The 20,756-nt window shown below is 54.1% G+C and overlaps 3 non-coding genes across 3 annotated transcripts; 2 read left to right on the forward strand and 1 right to left on the reverse strand.

Annotated features, from left to right (window-relative positions):
* Positions 1-34: 34 nt before the first annotated feature.
* On the forward strand, positions 35-107 carry TRNAK-CUU (transfer RNA lysine (anticodon CUU)). The gene has a single exon. It is a non-coding gene; the product is annotated as a tRNA-Lys (tRNA).
* Positions 108-2,196: 2,089 nt separating this feature from the next.
* TRNAS-UGA (transfer RNA serine (anticodon UGA)) lies at positions 2,197-2,278 on the reverse strand. The gene has a single exon. It is a non-coding gene; the product is annotated as a tRNA-Ser (tRNA).
* Positions 2,279-16,820: 14,542 nt separating this feature from the next.
* Positions 16,821-16,902, forward strand: TRNAS-AGA (transfer RNA serine (anticodon AGA)). Its single transcript has one exon. It is a non-coding gene; the product is annotated as a tRNA-Ser (tRNA).
* Positions 16,903-20,756: the final 3,854 nt, after the last annotated feature.

Here is a 20,756-nt window from a genome sequence, read left to right on the forward strand (position 1 = left end):
TGTAATGGGGTGTGAGAGAGCTTTTTGGCACCCAGCCTGGCTAGCTCAGTTGGTAGAACATGAGACTCTTAATCTCAAGGTCATGGGTTCAAGCCCTATGCTGGGCGATGCCCTTCTTCAAGTCACATTCTCAGTTTGCGAACAATTCGCTTTCCTCAGGGTTTTAGAAAGAAAAAGTGTAGTCCTGGGGTTCAGCTTTAGGAGAACCAGAGAGAGAGCAAACTGCAATTTCCATCTTCTGAGGAGAAGGGAAGAGGATTTTCTTCTCCTCAGTTCTAGCCACATCAACCCAGGGAGGAGAAAAAATAACCTTCTGCCTGCTGATTGTCCCTGTCAGCTTCTGTAGCTTCATCTCCTTCCACAGCAGCTCCAGCTTTGAGCTAGAAATCTCAAGGGGCTGGTGAGGAAATGAGGAGCTGGCAGCTCGGGTTAGTGGCTTCCCTGAGAACAAGAGGTGGAGTGTTCACAAGGTGCATTCCCCTCCCTTGCAGAGCAGGGTGTTGGAAAGAGCCAGGAACAGAACAGTCAGCCAAGTTCCACCCCCTATTGAGTTATGTTTCTGTGGTGTACTGGTTATCACATTTGTTTAACATGCAAAAGGTCCCTGGTTCAAAACCAGGCTGAAACACAGGTTTTCCTCTTATTGCTGCTCCCCTGGGTGCCCAGGTAGTAAAGCTGCTGCTGACCAGCCTGTACCTGGGATGAGCCCAACTCCCCACGTGACAAAGGAGGGAACAGAACAGTCAGCCAAGAGCTAGGAACAGAACAGTCAGCCAAGTCCCACCCCCCACCAATATGTGTTTCTGTGGTATAGTGGCCATTATGGTTACCTAACATACAAAAGGTCTCTAGTTCAAAGCCAGGTAGAAACACAGCATCTTCTTTTCTTGCAGCTCCCTTTGGTGGCCAGGTAAGTGCAGCTCCTGCTGCCAGGCCTGTGCCTGAGATGAGCCCAAATCCGATGGGACAGGGGAGTGACATCAGCTGAGAATGCCCCTTGGTGCCAGCCTGGGGAAGCCAGATGGGTCAGGCTGGAGGCTTGTGGCTTGGCCTCCCCTGCCCTTGGAGGCTGGTGTATGGGGTTGGCTCTTCCCACTGTCTCCCTTGTGTGACTGGCCCAAAGAGGAAATGAGGCAGGAATGGGGCAGAGGAGGGAAGCCAAGCTGAGGGGGGCAGGGCACGAGCTCAGCACCTCTGTGGGATTCAGTGGGGTGAGCAGAGCCCCTCCCCTCCGTTCTGCCAAAGCCTTTGGGGTGGGGCTGACTGTGGGGAGGCAGAGTCCTGTGCCTGTCCCAGGGAATCCCAGGGATGCTCCTTGCAGCCCAGGAGAAGAAGTCAGAAGGAAAACAAGTAAAGCAGGTCCCAGTGGGCATGACCTGGGGCACTAGTTTGGCCCAGTTGAGTGAGGAGTGGTTGGTTCAGGTCCCATGGTGTCAAGGGCAGCGCTCAGGACTCTGAATTGTGCAATCTGAGGCCCCATTCCTGCCTCCCTTCCCGGGCTGACCCAGTGGTTGAAAGGGGCTGCGGCTGCAGTGAGTTTTGTTGAGTTTTCTGGTGTCCTCACAGTGGAAGCAGGATGGCAGCAAAGAGCAGGAGCAGTGTGTACAGGTGCAGGTGCCCTCTGGGTTTGATTTAGAGAGTCTTATCTAGACTTGCTAAATCAGGCTCTGGAAGATGGATTGCAGCAGAAATCTCCACCTGAGTGAAGACATGGCCTAATGGTGCAATTAGTTAGATGCTGACCACGGCTGCCCTGAGCCATTCTAGTGCCCCGGGCATGTGGCACTGCCCCCCGGCTCATGGTGCATGTGCGGCTCCACCCTGGGTGCACAGTGTATATACAGCCCCTCCCGCTCCATGCGTGGAGCTTGTGGTAGCAGGATGCTCTTGTGCTGCCCAGCCTGGCCCTGCCACCACCACTGGCATGCAGCCCAGAGTACCCTGGGGCAGGTCATGCAGAGCCCCACAGCTGCATGGGGAAGGGCACTGCTGACAGGTGCTGTGGAGGTTAATGCAGCTCCAGTCCCAGGGCAGCTGCTGTAGTCTGCCAGGAGCAAGGCAGGTAGTGCCTGCTGGCAGCTGCCCCACTAGCTCACCCCTTAATCCAGTCCTGATGCCAACAGTAACAGCCCCACTGCTGGTAACTCACAGAGGCCCTTGCTGCCCGAGGAAGAGGTGTGGGCAAAACACAGACCTCGCTGTGAGCAGGATTTGAACCTGCGCAAGGAAACCCTAGTGGATTTCAAGTCCAACACGTTAACCACTCGGCCATCACAGCTCTGGGCGTAGTGAAGCCAGGGAAACTGGTAAATAATGCCAGTGCACAGCCCTAATGTCACCTGCCACAGAGTTCACACAGCAAACCATTGCAACAGCTGTTCAGAGGAGTCCCGGCCATTTTGCTCTTAGGCTGCCTTGGAGGTGAGTTCTGCTTCAAGGTCTTCTCTCCTCCTCCTTGGTCTTCTTTTGCCTCTTCTCTTCTCTTCTCCCTTCTCTTCTCTTCTCTTCTCTTCTCTTCTCCCCTTTTCCTTCTTCTTGCTGGTCTCCGTCCAGTTTATAAAGAGAAATTCAAGTACCGCTTAGTTCTACCTTAACCAATTATTTTTAGTATAATTTCACTATCCAGTTGGCTAAGATGGAGCTCTTTCAGCCTCTCAGAGAGCCATGTCACAGGCACAAGCCCCCAGAGATCCCTCTAGCCCTTCCAGGGACACATTGCAGGACCAAGCAAGTGGCAGCAAGTGCTAGCCACTGTCATGGTCTGGGCCAGAGATAAAGCTGTGGTTCAAGGAGGAGTCTCTGCAGGCCCTGCAGTCCAGTCGGAGGAATGCAGATATTTATGGCCAAAGAAAGGCCACCTCCACCCACCCCAGACCAAGTCAGAGCCAAGGTCAAGGAATTGCGGCAGGGGTATGTGAGGACCCGTAGTGCAGCTCCTGCACTGGGGAAGCACCTTAGCACTGTGCATACTGTGAGGAACTGGACCAAGTCCTGGGGATTGGGGAACGCTTGTCTCCAGGGACAGGTATGGAGTCTGGGATGGAGACACCTGGGCAGCAGCGGCCGCAGCTTCAGGACAACAAACCTGCTGACCAGCAGCTCCAGGATAAAGAGAAGGAGGATTCCAGGAACGTTGTGACCCTCCCCCTGGAACTGGTCCCCCAGATGCAGGAGGCCTCCCAAATGTCTTCGGCACCAGGGAGGGAACATCAGGTGAGTGCTGTGAGGTTGCAACACACACAGGGCAGGTGGGAGCACAGGGGGTGATGCGCTATTGTGACGTGTGCTGCTGATCGAAGGTTGGGGGACACCACACATGTGTGACCCCATAGAGGGCCATCCTCCCCCCACCATGTGTGCAAGGCACCACCTGCTCCTGCAGAATGTGCTGCCAATGGCTAATTTCCTAACACTGGATGCAAGCAAGCAATTGTAATGGGGATGTAGCTCAGTGGTAGAGTGTTTGACTGCAAGCAAAGTGGTTCCTCGTTCAACTCCAAGTGCCTGCTGAAAGGTTGGTCAACCACATTGAAACCTTTGCATCTCCAATTGCATCACATTCTGAATTTTTGCTGTGCAGAGATTCCTAAATTACTGCAAAGCCCTAGGCTTTGTCTACACTGGACCATTTATTCCAGAAAAACAGCTACTTTTCTGGAATAACTTGCCAGCTGTCTACACTGGCCCCTTGAATTTCTGGAAAAGCACTGGCAATCTACTGTAAAATTGTCAGTGTTTTTCCAGAAAAACTATGCTGCTCCCGTTCAGGCAAAAGTCCTTTTCCGGAAAAACTGTTCCAGAAAAGGGCCAGTGTAGACAGCATAGTAGTCTTTTCCGCAAAATAGCCCCTATCGCGAAAATGACGATCGGGGCTTCTTTGCGGAAAAGCGCGTCTACATTGGCCACGGACGCTTTTCCGGAAAAAGTGCTTTTCCGGAAAAGCATCCTGCCAATGGAGATGCGCTTTTTCCGGAAATACTTATAATGGAAAACTGTTCCGTTATAAGCATTTCCAGAAAAGGCTGCCAGTGTAGACGTAGCCTTAATGTGTTCCTGTGTCAATGCACATAAACCAGGCAAACCCATCTCAACTGAAACAAGTTCAAATCTGCTGTGTGTCTGGTTTCTATTCCCATCAGTTCAGCAAGAGTGTGATCTGAAGGTCCTTGGTCTACCTGGGCTGTGCTGTGCAGAAGAACAAGAATCACACCCAGAGGCGGAGGAATGTCCACAATCAATCTTCTGGAGTTTGATTTAGCAAGTCCAACTAAGACTCACGAAATCAAATTCAGAGGGTACCCCACCAGTTTCCAGTACTTCTGCTCTTTGTTCCCTTTGGGTTTCTGCAGTAGGGACACAGCCAGGCTCAACTGAAGGAAGCCAACTCTAGCTACGTAGGATATGTTTACTCTTGCACCCTCTTTCCAAGAAGGGATGCAAATGTAAAGATTGAAAACTTTAAATGAAGCAACCAGGGACACATACAATGGGCCTGCAGAAAAATGAAACAGCTGAGCACTGTGCAGAGAACAGGCCATCTCCCTGCTTGGAGAGGCTCCATCATGCATATTTTGTGCCAGGCCAGACTGCTGGGAGGAGGCTCTGGCCACGGACTTTCCTCCCCTCTCTGTTACCTCCTACACCTGGGACTGAAAGGGACGTGGGCTGCAGGCTGGTCCTACCCAGCTGCCTTCCCCAGTGGGAGCAGAAAATGCTCATGGAAGGGCTCACACATTGTCCCAATGCACTCACCTGAGGGGCCTGAATTCTTGCTGCTCCTGGGTGCACCCAAATGCCCTTCTGGGGGGGCAGGTTCCCCAGCTCACACCCCTCCTGTCACACAAAGCTTGCGAACGGGGTTGATTTTCATCCATCTCCCCTTGCTGCTGCGCTAAAAGAAATCCTGAAACCAGCCCCGTCTCCTGTCACTGGAGAGATGGCCCTGTGCTGGGATGTGAGAAAGGATCCCAGTGATGCTCCTCGCAGCCCAGGAGAAGAAGGGGGCTCTGGGTGGAAGGAACCCAAGTAAAGCAGGTCACAGAGGGCATGAGCTGGGCACCAGCTTGGTGCAGTTGAGTGAGGGGAGATTGGTCCCATGGTGTCAAGGGCAGTGCTCAGGACTCTGCTGCTGCTGGCAGGGAAGAAGCTGGAAGGCAAACCTCAAACCAGCTGGACTAGCCAGCCCACGTCACAGTGAGTCGCTAGTGGCCCTGTCAGAGAAGAGCCATTGGCAGCTGCAGAGACGTCCCTGCTGCTGCCTGAGGCGCCTTTCTTGAAAGGGCCACTGGTGAGCTGCATTTCTGTAGGCCGGCTAGCTCAGTTGGTTAGAGTGTGGCACTAATAATGCCAAGGTCATGGGTTCAAGCCACATGCTGGCTGCAGGGGTATTTGGTTTGGTGACTTCCCTTCCTTTAGCTGCCTGCTAGGGACAAGGAAGCAGAAACAAGCAAAAATGTGAGCTTTGCAGGAAGTAGGGCAGAGATGTGGTAGGGGGAGGCTCATCCTGCACAGCCCCAGTGGCTAAAAGGGCCTTGGCCTGGCTTCCTGTCCCCAAAAGCAGGGGAACTGATGCCCAAATTCCTGCTGCTGCAGTGGTTACCTCAAGGCACCAGCTGGGGTGCAGGCTCTGGAGCCCGAGACACTGAATATGACAGGAGGTCTAATTCCAACTTCTGTAGACCTCACTGTATGCAGAAAAATGCCTATTCTGAAATAGCTATTTCAAAATGAGGTGTGTGTACATGCTCCACTTCTGCTATTTCAAAATATCCCCCTTCCCCCCTCCCCCAGGGCCATTCTAAGTTATTGAACCTGGGGCTCTAAATCAAGGTAGCACGTCTACATTAGGGAAGCCTCCTTGGACTCATTTTGAGGTTTCCCTGAAATGTAGACGTGCTATCTTGGAATAACTATTCCTGAAGAGCTTATTGCAAAATCAATGTGCCGTGTAGATGTAGCCAGACAGTCCTGAGAGATGAAGCAGCTGCAGGGAAGCCAGGAGAACAGAGGCCAGTCAGAGACCTGAGTGCCCCAGGTGTCTACCCCAGGCCTTCTGTCTAGGTCCCAGGTGTAAGGGGCAGCACTAATGACTCTGAATCCTCCAATCTGAGTTGCTGGGAGGTCCTTGTGCTCCAGGCTTTTTGTCTTCCTTGTCCTGAGGTTCACTAAGGGCAGTTTTGCTTGTCTGAGGCCCATTAGAGCTTCGTGAGCAGACTTGTGGTCAAGTGCCTGAGGCCCATCTCACCCCCGAGCTCAGCCCATGCTGGAGGCAGCCAGAGAGTGTGAGCAGAATGGGGGCGGAGGAGTTGTATATTTTGGGAAGGGTCCTGGCTCCCAGCCACACACCTTGAAACAAAGACCAACGGTTCCTGCACAAAGTGCATTGTGGGAATAAGAGTTGGGGCAGGAGGAAAGGGGCCAACCCCTGAGCACCAGCGAGCAGGTGGGAGAAGATGGGAGTGAATCCTGCTACCTGTCACGTGCAAAGGGAGCACTAACCTACGTGCAACTCATCTCTAGTGCTCTGGCCTCCAGCAGCTTTGTGCCCCACTAGAGTGGGTTATTTCAGAGACCACAGAGGAAGAGGGAGGGGTCTCTGGATGTGTGGAGCCCCCTAGCTCTGCCTGTGAAAAGAAAGAACAAGGGCACAGGCAGAAACTTCAATTCCACTGTGTGCGTCTTGACTTTTTCAATCTAAGGATTTTGAAGAAACACTTCAGATATCTGCTCCAGTGGCACAATGGGTCAGCAGGCAGTACTTGTAGGAGCCATGCTGAGGTTGTGAGTTCAAATCTTACCTGGAGTACTCACTTTGAGTCCCTGCTGGGTCATCCTCTTGCAGTGGTTCCCAAACTTTTCAGCATCACCCCCCCCCCCCATTTTGATTTTTGAAAACCCTCACGCCCCCTCCCCCCCAAAATAGAAGCAAAACTTGTTTTAGCAAAAAAGAAAAAAAAATTGATGGGGGAGGGCTGGGTCACCTCTTCCCCCTCCCCTGGAATTTCTTCACACCCCCTCTCCCTCCTGCCCCAGGCTGGCCCCCGAGCTCAGGCCCTGGGAGTCTGATCAGCAAGTGAGACTCGCCCGTCAGACCAAGCTCCTTTCTTCCCGGCCACGTAGGAAGGGGCCACTGCAGGTGCACAACTCCCTGGCCTGCTGTGTCTGTGGAAAGGGGCCAGAGGACACATACCTCTCACTGGGGACAGGGCGCATGGATCCCACTAGTTCCAGCAGAAAATGAAACAGGCTGAGCATTTTGCAGAGAACAGGCCAGAGCCCTTCTCCTGTCCCTGGAGAGATGGAAATGGGGCTGTTCCTTGTGGGGAAAGAAGTGGGTATGTTGGGAGTGGGGTCTGAGCTCAAACCTCCCCACAGAACAGAACCCCACATTGGGGGCAAGAAAGAGCCTTGAGTCAGGCAGTGGAGAACACTTGGCTCTTGTTATGCTGTGATGGGATATTAGGAACCTTTTTGCATACAGCCTGGCTAGCTCAGTCGGTAGAGCATGAGACTCTTAATCTCAGGGTCATGGGTTCAACCCCATGCTGGGCGATGCCCTTCTCTAACTCACATTCTCAGTCTGCAAGCAATTGGCTCAGCTTTCATTAGGGCTTTAAAGAAAAAAAAAGTCTAGTCCTGGAGTCTACTTCAGTAGAACCAGAGAGAGAACGAGAACCAACTGCAATTTCCATCTTCTGAGGAGAAGGGAAGAGAATTTTCTTCTGCTCAGTTCTAGCCACATCAACCCAGGGAGGAAGAAAAATAACCTTCTGCCTGCTGATTGTCCCTGTCAGCTTCTGTAGCTTCACCTCCTTCCACAGCAGCTCCAGCTTTGAGCTAGAAATCTCAAGGGGCTGGTGAGGAAATGAGGAGCTGGCAGCTCAGGTTAGTGGCTTCCCTGAGAACAAGAGGTGGAGTGTTCACAAGGTGCATTCCCTCCTCTGCAGAGCAGGGTGTTGGAAAGAGCTGGCAACAGAACAGTCAGACAAGTTCCACCCCCTGAAGAACAGTTGTGTGTTTTTGTGGTGTAGTGTTTATCACATTTGCTTGACGTGCAAAAGTTCTTGGTTCAAAGCCAGGCAGAAACACAGCATCCTCTCCTATTGCAGCTCCTCTAGGTGCCCAGGTAAGTGCAGCTCCTCCTGCCTGGGATAAGCCCAACTCACATGCGACGGAGGAGTGGGGGGTGACATCAGCTGAGAATGCCCCTTGGTGCCAGCCTGGGGAAGCCAGATGGGTCAGGCCAGGCACCTGATGGACACTTCTGTCTCAGCCTCCCCTGCCCTCGGATGCTGGCGTATGGGGCCAGCTCCTCCTGCTGCTTCCCTTGTGTGACTTGCCCAAGGAGGAAGTGAGGCAGGAACGGGCAGAGGAGGGAGGCCAAGCTGAGGGGGGCAGGACAAAAGCTCAACGTTTCAGTGGGACTCAGTAGGGTGAGCAGAGACCCACCCCCCCTTGTTCTGCCAAAGCCTGTGGGGTGGAGCTGGCTGTGGGGAGGCAGAGTCCTGTGCCTGTCTCAGGGCATCCCAGGGAGGCTCCTTGCAGCCCAGGAGAAGAAGGGGGCTCTGGGTGGAAGGAAAACAAGCAAAGCTGGTCCCAGTAGGCTTGAGCCTAAGGGCTCCAGTTTGGCTCAGCTGAGTCACAGGTGTCTTGTGTAGGTCCCATGGTCTAAGAGGCAGCACTAAGGACTCTGAGTCACCCCTCTATCTATGCTGCACCTAAACTTGAAATAAGATGTTACATCAGGGCTCTGTCTACACTACAGAGACAACGCTTTAGTCCAGAGAACACAGCTGCCATGCGTTTTTGGTGCCTTTGTGAACCTCGTTTTATGAAGAAGAAGGGATGTTACAAAAAAAGGTTTTTTTCCCACTTTTGGCCCAGTGTAAACAGGCCAAAAATTGGAAAAGCTTCTTCCAGACAAAGCTATGCAAACTAGGGTTCACAATTTACCTAGCTTTTTCAGAAGAACAGTGTGTGTAGACATAGCTTGAGTGATGCACAGCACTGGTAGGTGACATGGAGGGACAAAAGGGTCTGGTGGCAACTGCAGCCTTTCAGAGCAGCCCTTGCCTGCACCCTCGCTGGGAACTGTCTGGACTAAAGCCCATCCTGGGGTCAGCCTAAGGATTGCCTGTTCTATAGAAGCTGCTCTGGAAATGAGGAAGCAGCTAAAGTGACTTCAGTGGGATTTGAACCTACAACCTTTAAATGACTGACCTAAATCACAGTGAGCACTAAAGCTTAGAAGTCCAACATGCTTTCCATTGCGCCACAGAACCTCATGGAATATTAGTTTTGCTGTCTCTAATATCTGCTTTTCCGCCTGGCAATTGCTGGGGGAAAAGAAAGGGGAGCCAGGTCTGTCTCTTTTGGGAGAGCAAGTAGGAAGAGGGAGGGTCCACTGAGCCCCCTGACAGTGAAAACAATTGGGCTATGTCTACGCTGGCAGGTTCTTGCACCAGAAATATGCAAATGAGGCTAAGCGTAACAACATTGCACAAGAGGGGTTTTTCTTGCACAAGAAGGGGCTGTGTAGATGCTCCTTCTGGCACAAGAGCCTCTTCCACAACAATGGTGGCTCATTAGATATGAAAATGAGGCTCACCCACTCCCTTGGCCACTTGCCACTGCTCCTACTGGCCGCCCGCCAGCCACTCCCTCCAGCCACCCCATCCATGCTGCTGTGTGTGCCAGTGTCTCACCACACTGTGAAATCAGACCAGAGACAGACACTGTCAGTAAACACTCATATCGGAAACGCTCCTCTGGATGCTGGGCCCACCAGAGCCGTGTGCCGCTGCCATCTGCCTGCTCCATGGACATCTTCCCATTGCAGAGCGCGCGCCGAGCCAGACTGTGACTAGACAGCCCCTCTCTGGGCACCCAGGGGCTACGTCTACACTGCAGGCTTCTTGCTCAAGAATGGCCGTTCTTGCGCAAAAACTTGAGGAGCATCTACACTGCATGCGTGTTCTTGAGCAATTACTGTACACACTGCCATGGACATTCTTGTGCAAAAGCACATGGCAGTGTGGACATGCTCTTGCACAAGACATTTTGTGCAAGAACTCTTGCACAAAACAGTTCTTGTGTAGGAAGCCTGCAGGGTAGATGTAGCCAAGGGGTGTTTGGGTTTGTTACAAGCACTGAGCTTTGTACAACAGCCCAGGGAACATTGTGAAAAGACAAAACCTTCCAGTCCTGGGTGTCCCTGGCCAGCCTGCGAGTGGCACAAAGGTTCCTGGCAGTGACGGCTTTGGGTAATTGGTAAGAAATCCTAGCAAATCAGATGAGGTGGCCGAGTGGTTAAGGCGATGGACTGCTAATCCATTGTGCCCTGTACACAGGGGTTCAAATCCCATCCTCATCAGGTGTTTGCAGCCGTTCCTCTTGCTTCTCCCAGATCTCTCTTCAGTTCAGTGGCAGCTCCTCCTGTTACCCTGCCTACCCCAACCCCCTCCCACTGCAGCCTGGGGAAAGATGAACTCTCCAGAGACACTCCCAGCTGGGGCCCTCAAGGGGAAACCTCACAAAGGAGATTCCAGGCAGCCAGGCCATGGGGGTCTCTGAGATGCCCCAGCCCTGCAGCCTGTCCCACCTGGCTGTTGCCATGGACCCTCTGTGAGGTCACTGCCTCCCAACCAATGAGCTGAGGTGCTGAAAAAGTTCCTTGTGATGTCACTGCTGCCTTGCAGGCTCATGTCCAGCCCCTTGGCATGTGTGAGCTGCTCCCCCTCTGCCCCAGTCACTCAGGGCTGGTTCTGGGGCTCACACAGGGAACATCAGAGGCTGCTCAGGGTGCCACATGCCCCCAAGGTCACCTTTTAAATGTCAGGGCAAGCCAGGATCTATCCTATCCCTTCCCCAAGACCCCACCCCTTTGCTGAGCTCCTGCCCTCCCCAAACCTTTCCATGGACTCTTGGTTACTAATGGACACGCGCCACTAATGACATAATCACACCCCAGCCATTTTGCTAGGGCTGCAGCAGGGGAGAAAAGTTTAATTTAAATCATTAAATGATTAAGCGTTTGAACTGTCTCATGTTAGTTGATCAAACTTCATTTTAAATAAAGGAAAACATTACGGCCAGCACAAAAGGTTTTGGTGCCTCACCCCTAGAGACTCTGGAACAAAGAAGACACATGAGAAAAACCCAACTTTCTCTGTGACATGGATGGATCTAGCTCAGGTTTCACTCAGGGGGTCTCTCTGCATGTGAAGTACCTGTGACAGCCCCTATGCTCCTCTGCCCCTCATCAGCAATGCCATCTACTTGGGGGAGAAGTTGCCCTGAGACTTGCAGAAGGGACAACCTGGACAAACTAACACTCTTCAGGCACCTTTGATAGCTCAGCTGGTGGAGAGGAGGACTGTAGTGTGTTTTTGGCAAATGATCCTTCGGTCGCTGGTTCATCTTTTCCCTCCAGTGTGGCCTTAGCAGAAAGCAACCAAGGTTGTTACCTTGGGTCCCTGTCTTCAGAGCCCTGCATTTCAATTGACAAAACGATTGTGAGGAGGAGCTGCCAATCATATTTCTTGGGCTGCACAGGTTTTGTCCACACACAAAAGTTCTTTTGGAACAATGGCCGTTATTCCACAACAACAATGCAAGAGTCTACACCGGAACCGGCAGTTTCCCACCACGTCTCGCTTGAGAAGAGGCAACTTGTTCCCCTTCCTCTTACCTCACGTCTCCCTTGTCTCTGTTCCCTTCAAAGGTCTCTACTGCCTCGGGACCCGCTGCCCCTCTGCCACTGGGCTGGGAGTGGGAGACTCCACAGTCTCTGCACTTGGGCTGAGAAGTCTCACTGGGACTCGTCTGTTGATGGGTTAGTCAGCCCGATGGCCAGACGGATCCATTTTGTAGTGCTGCCCGAGAGGGAACTTTCCCAACCTCCATTGGAATTTCCAGGGGCTTTGTGTAGGGGGATTGGGCTTGGCCATCTTCTGTGCTGGAAATGCCTCTTCTTTGGTAAGCAGCTCCCAGGAGCTCATGGAACTTCTTCTTCTCAGCTGGGGAAAGGGACAAGCAAGGGGCGACGGGACAGGGGTTTATGTGATGATGACAGGGGTGCAGAAAGCAAATAAGAAATTATTTTTTGCATACTTAAGAACCAGGGTGACAGAATGAAACTGGTAAGTAACAGAGTTAAAGAGGAAGCATTTTTGTACCCAGTGGAACTCCTTGCCAGAGGATGTTGCAAAGGTGAAATCTACAAGAAGGTCCAAAAAAAAAAAAAGAATTGGATAATTTAATGCAGGAAAGGTCAATCAATGGCATTTAACGAGGATGGACAGGGCAGGTGTTCCTAGCTAGTGTATTCCAGAAGCTGGGAATGGAGGAATCACTTAATAACTGTCTGTCCTGAGGATTCCCTCGGGACTATGCAATTGGCTGCTGTCATGAGACAGGATCCTGGGCTAGTTGGACAACTGGCATGACCCAGTATGTCTGCTTTGATGTTCTTTTTGGCTGTTCCGAACCTGAAGTGGACAGAAAATAGCCTGTGAATGGCTAGTATAAGTGAACAACGTAGCCTGTTCCTGATGGTTTAGTGGTTAGGATCCAGTATGTTCACTGCTGTGGCCTGAGTTCAATTCCCAATCAAGGAAGCTATCATCAACTTTCACATAACTGCTCCCTAGTCATTTTTCTCACCACATGTTACAGCAGCTGTGATCCAACAGGTTCACTCAGGGCCCCTTTCCCACCTCTCCCTCGCTGCTAAGACAACACCTGCCATTTTCAGAAGGGGCTGAACTGGGTGACTCAAACTGCCCCTACCCTCTCCTGCATGGGCAGCTACAGGAAGCTCCCTGGTGCACACAGCACTAGCCCAGCGCAGTGTTCAGTTTTGCTGTTGAAGGAGACAACACAGAACTGGCTCCAGCCCCCACTCAGTAACCTGGGGAAATGACCCACCAGACCTGGGCCCCTCGGAGAGGCAACGATTCTCCACTGGCCAGGGCAGAGCCTCCCTCTGACACAGTCATCGAGCCTTCTCCCCCTGGTCCCGCTTCTCCCCCTTCACTCAGCTCTCACTGCTCAGTGCTGCCAGGGAGGGGCCTCACTGCGAGAGCCTCCTGGGCAGGTTCCTGCCACAGAGACACGTCCCAGAGCAGGACGGATGCTCAGACCGACACTGAGTGTTGCTCAGCGCTGGGGTGAGACAGGGAAGGAAAAAAGGGTCTAACGGTGCCTGCAGCCTTTCAGAACAGCTCCCGCCCCACCCCAAGTACAAGCCGTGCCCTCCCCCTTCACTGGGCACTGTCTGGACTCAGGCTTCCCCGGTGCCAGTCTAAGGGCTCTGGAGAGGACAGGGCAGCTCCAGGGGCAGAGTCCTTTTTTCTGCAGTAGTTCAAACCCAGCCCCTTGGTTCGAACGAACTTTACCCCTCATTTTTTGCCTTCCCCGCCCCCAAAAACACACAACACACCCCCTTCCCACTTTCCTCTCGCCCTTCCCCTGCTGGTAACACAATCAGGACTTTTCCCTGTTGAAAGAACAAACTCTCTGGTTCTTATGTGGGGAATGGAGAACTGGGGAGGGGCTGGGGAAAGATCATGGAAGGGGGTTGGAGGCTGGGAGGAAGGGCTAAGGCTGGCATCTTCCTCTGGTGGTCCCACTGCCTCATGTCAGGGGCCTCAGCAGCACTGGGGGGTGGCTCCAGGGGAGAAGCTGGTTCAGGGGAACTTGAGCTGCTGGGCCACTGAATCAGGCCACCAGCAGCAGCCTCTGTGCAGGGCACACACGCTCCAGGCCTCCCGGTCATATTGAGTCTCCCCATGTGGCTTGGGCTCCAGAACCTGCCCCCCAGCTGGTGCCTTGAGGTAGCCACTGCAGCAGCAGGAATTTGGGCATCAGGTCCCCTGCTTTTGGGGACAGGAAGCCAGGCCAAGGCTCTTTCAGCCACTGGGGCTGTGCAGGCTGGAGCCTCCCCCTACCAGATCTCTGCCCTGCTTCCTGCAAAGCTCTCAGCCTTTTGCTTGTTTCTGCTTTCCTGTCCATAGCAGGCAGCTAAAGGAAGGGAAGTCACCAAACCAAACACCCCTGTGGCCAGCATGGGGCTTGAACCCATGACCTTATTAGCAACACACTCTAACCAACTGAGCTAGCCAGGCTACAAAAATGCAGCTCACCAGTGGCCCTTTCAAGAGAGGCACCTCAGACAGCTGCAGCGACATCTCTGCAGCTGCCAATGGCTCTTCTCTGACAGGGCCACTAGCGACCCACTGTGATGTGGGGTTGGCTAGTCCAGCTGGTTTGAGGTTTGGTCAAGGTGGCTGGTGGCCGACATGGCGCACTGAGACCCAGGGCAAAGAGGCAGCTGGAATCTCTTGCTGCCAGCACCTTGCCTCCCAGCTTTTTCCCTGCCAGCAGCAGCCGCAGCCCCTTTCGGCCCCTGAGTCAGCCTGGAAAGGGAGGCAGGAATGGGGCCTCAGATTCCAGGGTTCAGAGTCCTGAGTGCTGCCCTTGACACCAACCACCCCTCACTCAACTGGGCCAAACTGGTGCCCAGTTCATGCCCACTGGGACCTGATTTACTTGGGTTCCTTCCACCCAGAGCCCCCTTCTTATCCTGGGCTGTGAGGAGCGTCACTGGGATGGTTTCTCATATCCCAGCACAGGGCCATCTCTCCAGTGACAGGAGACGGGGCTGGTTTCAGGACTTCTTTTAGCCCAGCAGCAAGCAAGGGGAGATGGAGGAAAATCAACCCCGTTTGCAAGTTTTATGTGACAGGAGGGGTGTGAGTTGGGGAGCCTGTCCACCCCCCCCCCACAGAAGGGATATTTGGGTGCACCCAGGGGCAGCAAGAATTCAGTCCCTCAGGCCAGTGCATTGGGGATAACCTGTGAGCCGTCCAATAAGCATTTTCTGCTCCCACTGGGGAAGGCAGCTGGGCAGGACCAGCCTGCAGCCCACGTCCCTTTCAGCCCCAGGTGCAGGAGGTAACAGAGAGGGAAGGAAAGTCCATGGCCAGAGCCTCCTCCCAGCAGTCTGGCCCTGCGCAGAGTCTGTGCATGATGGAGCCTCTCCCAGCCGGGCTATGGCCTGTTCTCTGCAAAGTGCTCAGCCTGTTTCATTTTTTTGCAGGCCCATTGTATGTGTCCCTGGTGGCTTCATTTACAGTTTTCAATCTTTACATTTGTATCCCTTTTTGGAAAGAGGGTGCAAGTGTAAACATACCCCTATAAACATACCCTACGAAGCGAGAATAGTCCCTACTGCAGGAACCCAAAGGGAGCAAAGAGCAGACATACTGGAAACTGGTGGGGTACCCTCTGAATTTTATTTAGTGAGTCTTAGTTGGACTTGCTAAATCAAACTCCAGAAGATTGATTGTGGCCAATCCTCCCCCTCTGGGTGTGATTCTTGTTGTTCTGCATTGGTAGACCAAGGACTTTCAGATCACACCCTTGCTGAATTGATGGGAATAGAAACCAGACACACAGCAGATTTGAACTTGTTTCAGTTGAGAGGGGTTTGCCTGGTTTACATGCATTGACACAGGAACACATTAGGGATTTGTAGTAATTTTAGGAATCTCTGCACAGCAGAAATCCAGAACATGATGCAACTGTTTCAAGGAAGTTGATCAACCTTTTCAGGGGGCACTTGGAGTTGAACAAGAAACTGCTTTGCCTGCAGTCAAACACTTTACCAATGAGCTACACCCCCATTACACTTGTTTGCATCCAGTGTTAGGAAATTAGCCGCTGGCAGCACTGTCTGCAGGAGCAGGTGGTGTCTTGCACACATGACGGGGGGAGGACGGCCCTCTATGGGGTCAGACATGTGTGGTGTCCCCCCACCTACAATCAGCATGATGCGTCACGATAGCGCATCATCCCCTGTGCTCCCACCTGCCCTGTGTGTGTTGCAACCTCACAACACTCACCTGATGTTCCCTCCCCGGTGCCCGAGGACATTTGGGAGGCCTCCTGCATCTGGGGGACCGGTTCCAGGGTGAGGGTCACAACATTCCTGGAATCCTCCTTCTCCTCATCCTGGAGCTGCTGGTCATCTGGGTTGTCGTGCTGACGTTGAGGCTGCTGCTGCCCAGGTGTCTCCATCCCAGACTCCACACCTGTCCCTGGAGACAGGGGTTCCTCAATCCCCAGGACTTGGTCCAGTTCCTCACAGTATGCACAGTGCTAAGGTGCTTCCCCAGTGCAGGAGCTATGCTCACGGGCCCTCACATACCCCTGCCGCAATTCCTTGACCTTGGCTCTGACTTGGTCTGAGGTGGGTGGAGGTGGCCTTTGTTTGGCCATAAATATCTGCATTCCTCCAACTGGACTGCAGGGCCTGCAGAGACTCCACCTCGGACCACAGCTTTATCTCTGGCCCAGACGATGACAGTGCCCGGCACTTGCTGCCACTTGCTTGGTCCTGTGATGTGTCCCTGGAAGGGCCAGAGGGGTCTCCGGGGGCTTGTGCCTGTGACATGGCTCTCCAAGAGGCTGGAAGTGCTCGATCTTAGCCGACTGGATAGTGAAATTATACTAAATAATTGGTTAAGGTAGAACTAAGCGGTACTTGAATTTCTCTTTATAAACTGGGGTCAAAGAAGGAGACCAGCAAGAAGAAGAAAAGGGGAGAGGAGAAGAGGAAGGAAAAGGGAAAGGAAGACCAAGAAGGAGGAGGGAAGACCTTGAAGCAGAACTCACCTCCAAGACAGCCTAAGAGCAGAACGGCCGGGACTCCTCTGCACAGCTGTTGCAATGGTTTGCTGTGTGAACTCTGTGGCAGGTGACATTAGGGCTGTGCACTGGAATTATTTACCAGTTTCCCTGGATCCACTTTGCCCACAGCTGTGATGGCCGAGTGGTTAAGGCGTTGGACTAGAAATCCAATAGGGTTTCCCTGCGCAGGTTCAAATCCTGCTCACAGCGTGGTCTGTGTTTTGCCCACACCTCTTCCTCGGGCAGCAAGGGCCTCTGTGAGTTACCAGCAGTGGGGCTGTTACTGTTGGCATCAGAACTGGATTAAGGGTTGAGCTAGTGGGGCAGCTGCCCTCAGGCACTGGCTCCTGGCAGGCTGCAGCAGTTCCCTGGGGCTGCATTAACCTCCACAGCACCTGTCAGCAGTGCCCTTCCCCATGCAGCTGTGGGGCTCTGCATGGCCTGCCCCAGGGGACCCTGGGTTGCACGCCAGCGGTGGTGGCAGGGCCAGGCTGTGCAGCACAAGAGCATCCTGCCATCACAAGCTCCATGCATGGAGGGGGAGGGTCTGTATATGCACTGTGCACCCAGGGTGGAGCCGCACATGCACCATGAGCCGGGGGGCAGTGCCACATTCCCGGAGCACTAGAAAGGCTCAGACTGGCCGTGGTCAGCATCTAACTAATTGCACCATTAGGCCATGTCTTCACTCAGGTGGAGATTTCTGCTGCAATCCATCTCCCAGAGTTTGATTTAGCAAGTCTAGATAAGACTCTCTAAATCAAACCCAGAGGGCACCTGCACCTGTACACACTGCTCCTGCTCTTTGCTGCCATCCTGCTTCCACTGTGAGGACACCAGAAAACTCAACAAAAGGTAAAACCAACTCCAGATACATGTTGGGACATGGTGGAAAGAAGAGACACAATGGCCTCACCACAAGGCACCACCAGGAGTTGAACCCAGGATCATCTGCTTTAGCCAACTAAGTCATGGTGCCCTACTTGAAAGCAGCCCTCAAACTGTTCTACTCTATGGTTCCAGAGAACATGTTCCCATTTCAAAGTGCAGCTGTTCCCCTCCAGCTCTTGCCATGACTCAAGGCCTATCTAGCCCAAGACATTTGATTGGCAGCTGGTACCCAAAACCATTTTGTCAATTGTAGCATCGAGCTCTGAGGGGGACAGACCCAAGGCAGCCACCAGGTTCTTTCAGCTGGAGTTGAATCAGCAACCTAAGGACACTTGCCAAGCACCCACTACAGGCCTCTGCTCTGCCAGCTGAGCTATGGAAGGTGCCTGAGGCAGGCTGCTTTGCCCAGGTGGCCCTTGGACGAGTGCCAGGGCAAGAGCCCCCCCAAAGGGGTCGGCCTCCCAGGGGAGGGGCAGAGGAACCCAGCAGCACAGGGGTGTCACAGGCGCTTCACCCGCAGAAGGACCCTTGAGTGAAACCAGGCAGAAATACTGCGTCTTGCTCCCTGCAGCTCCCCTTGCTGCCCTGGCAGGGGCTGCCCCTTCTCCCACTGGCCTGGGCCTGGCCTCCCTCCCCTGCTCTGCACCGCAGAAGCCAGAGGCCTCAGGCCTGTCCCCTCTGAGGAGCTTGTGCCTCAGCCTTCGCTGCCCCCGAGCGCTGCTGGCCAAAGGAGGCAGCAAGGCAGGAGAGGGGGGAGGAGCAAGTCCCACTGAGGCCGACAGCTCTGGCTCAAGCCTCCAGCCCCAGCACAAAACCTCCAGCCGGGCCTGTGTGGCTCCCTCCTGCCCCCGCACACGCTCACAGGGGGAAACGTGCCCCATGGTCCATCCCTGCGCCAGGCCTGGGCGACGGGCTCAGCCCTCGAGCAGCCCACAGGGCCTGTGAGGGACGGACTGAGAGCAGGGCCCCACTGACACCCCCCGTCCTGCCCCACTGGCCTACCTGCGTCGCTGGCACGGGACAGGCAGGAACGGCAGCCGGGGAGAAAGCAGCTTGGACTGACGGGCGAATCTCACTTGCTGAGCAGACTCTCAGGCCCTGAGCTCTGGGGCCAGCTCCCCTGTGGTTAGAGCCCCCCAGCCACAATGCTACTGCAGGGGGCCTGGTTCCAGGGCACCTAATCCCAGGGGCTGGGGGCTGGAGGCCTTTGCACTGGAGTCTCAGAGCTCCCCAGTGTCGGCTGCCGCTGGCCTGAATGGTGCTGGATGCTCCTGCTCTCCTCCCAGCAGGCTGGCCCTGCGCAGGCTCTGTGCTCGCTGGAGCCTCCTCCTGCCAGGTCCCCGGCCTGCTCCCTGCAAAGCCTCAGCCTGGCTCCTTTCCTGCCCTCTGCTTGCGGGGCCTTTGGGGCCGGCTCCGAGCAGATCCCCTGAGGCCCAGCATTGGGTGCAGCACTGCTGGGCCCCTGGAGCCTGGGCTGCAGCCAGGAGGGGGAATCTCCTGCAGGGCTGGTGGGATGTAGAACACTGCTCCCTGGGAACCTTTCCCACAGCAGCACCCCCAGCCTGGCCAGTCCCTGCCCGGCCCAGCCCCCGCCCCAGGATGGGCAGCGCTCGGGGGGGGGCAGGTAAGAGAGACCCCCCCTTCCCTTCCCAGAGAGCAGGCCCCCCAGGGCTGCAGTGGGAGGATCTGCCCCAGGGCTGCTCTCAGCAGAGGGGGCTTTGATCCCAGCCTGGGGCCAGGGAAGTTGCTACCAGCTCGTGCGGGGCGGGAGGAGCCATCCCAGAGAGGGTGGAGAGGGGGATCAAGAGGGGTGGGGGCAGATAAGACGGGTGAAGGGGAACAGGGACGTGTGAGGAGGGGCCAGGATGGGGCAGGAGGCACTGAAGGGAGGTTGGGGGGATCATGCCAGTCAGGGGGTGGCTGGGAGCGGGGGTGCAATTGATGGAAACTTGGGGGGGGGGTCACAGGAAGGGAAAGGGGGCAGGGGAGGTTGGGAGGAGACTGGGGGAGCAAGAGCAGCCTGGCTGGGGGAGGGGAGATACAGGGCAGGGCTTGTACAGAAGGAGTGAGGGGAGATACAACAGCAGCTCCCCCACCCCCATTGGGCAGAGGTGATGGGTGGGAGCATTGGGGGGCACCAGCTCCTCTGCCCTGACAACATTTCTAAAGGTTATAACTAGGGTGTCCCAAATGTCCCCTGCCTCTGTGGGTGCCTCTCCCTGCGCCCCTCCCTCTGCAGGCTCCAGTCCCCCGGGGGAGGAGCTGCCCCCTCCAGCAGCCTGAGGGGAATTTTTTCTGTGAATTTTTTTAAGTGTAGATACCTGCAAACACTGATCTGTTAGGGACTGGCAACAGTTTATTTCCATATTTGCAGATTTGTTATTTGCATAATATATATGCAGATATGTAAATGTAATGTTACTGGTCTGGCAAAAGTTTCTTAATGGATTTGGCTGTCCATGGTATAAAAAAGAAAGGTTAGCAATCACTGGCCTGATCCATGGGGGCTGGCCAAATGCAAGGCAGGCAAAACACTAGGGTTGTGTCTACACTCACGGATTCTTGCATGAGAAATATGCAAATGAGGCTAAGCATGGAATATTGCTGAGCCTCATTTGCATGCCTAATGAGCTGCAATTTTTGCAAAAGAGGCTCTTGCTCCAGAAGGAGCTGTCTACACTGCCCCTTCTTGCGCAAGGAAAACTCCCTCTTGTGCAATGCCGCTACAACGATTATTTTCAGGAATAGTGACATTGCACAAGAGGGGTTTTCTTGTGCAAGAAGGGGCAGTGCAGACAGCTCCTTCTAGCACAAGAGCCTCTTCTGCAAAGATGGTGGCTCATTAAGTATGTAAATGAAGCTCCATGATGTTCCACACTTAGGCTTATTTGCATATTTCTCGTGCAAGAAGCTGGGAGTGTAGACATAGCCCGGTGAATGTGGGGGGGTATTTTCCCCACCAGGCATTTGTCCCTCGGAATCCCTGGGGACGTTGGGTTTTCTCTTGTTTGGTTTCCCTTTTCCCTGCTTCCCTCCTCACTGGGGGGGAGGGGGCGGCTCTCTCACCCTTTCGGTGGGAAGCCCTGGCACAGGGATGATGTGTAAAAGGGAAGTCAAATCCCCCGGAGCCATTGATTCCCCTATGAGGGGCACGTACAATATACATACGTTGC

This window comes from Pelodiscus sinensis, chromosome 19, assembly GCF_052426305.1.
Source record: "Pelodiscus sinensis isolate ZL-2025 chromosome 19, ASM5242630v1, whole genome shotgun sequence".
NCBI lineage: Eukaryota > Metazoa > Chordata > Testudines > Trionychidae > Pelodiscus > Pelodiscus sinensis.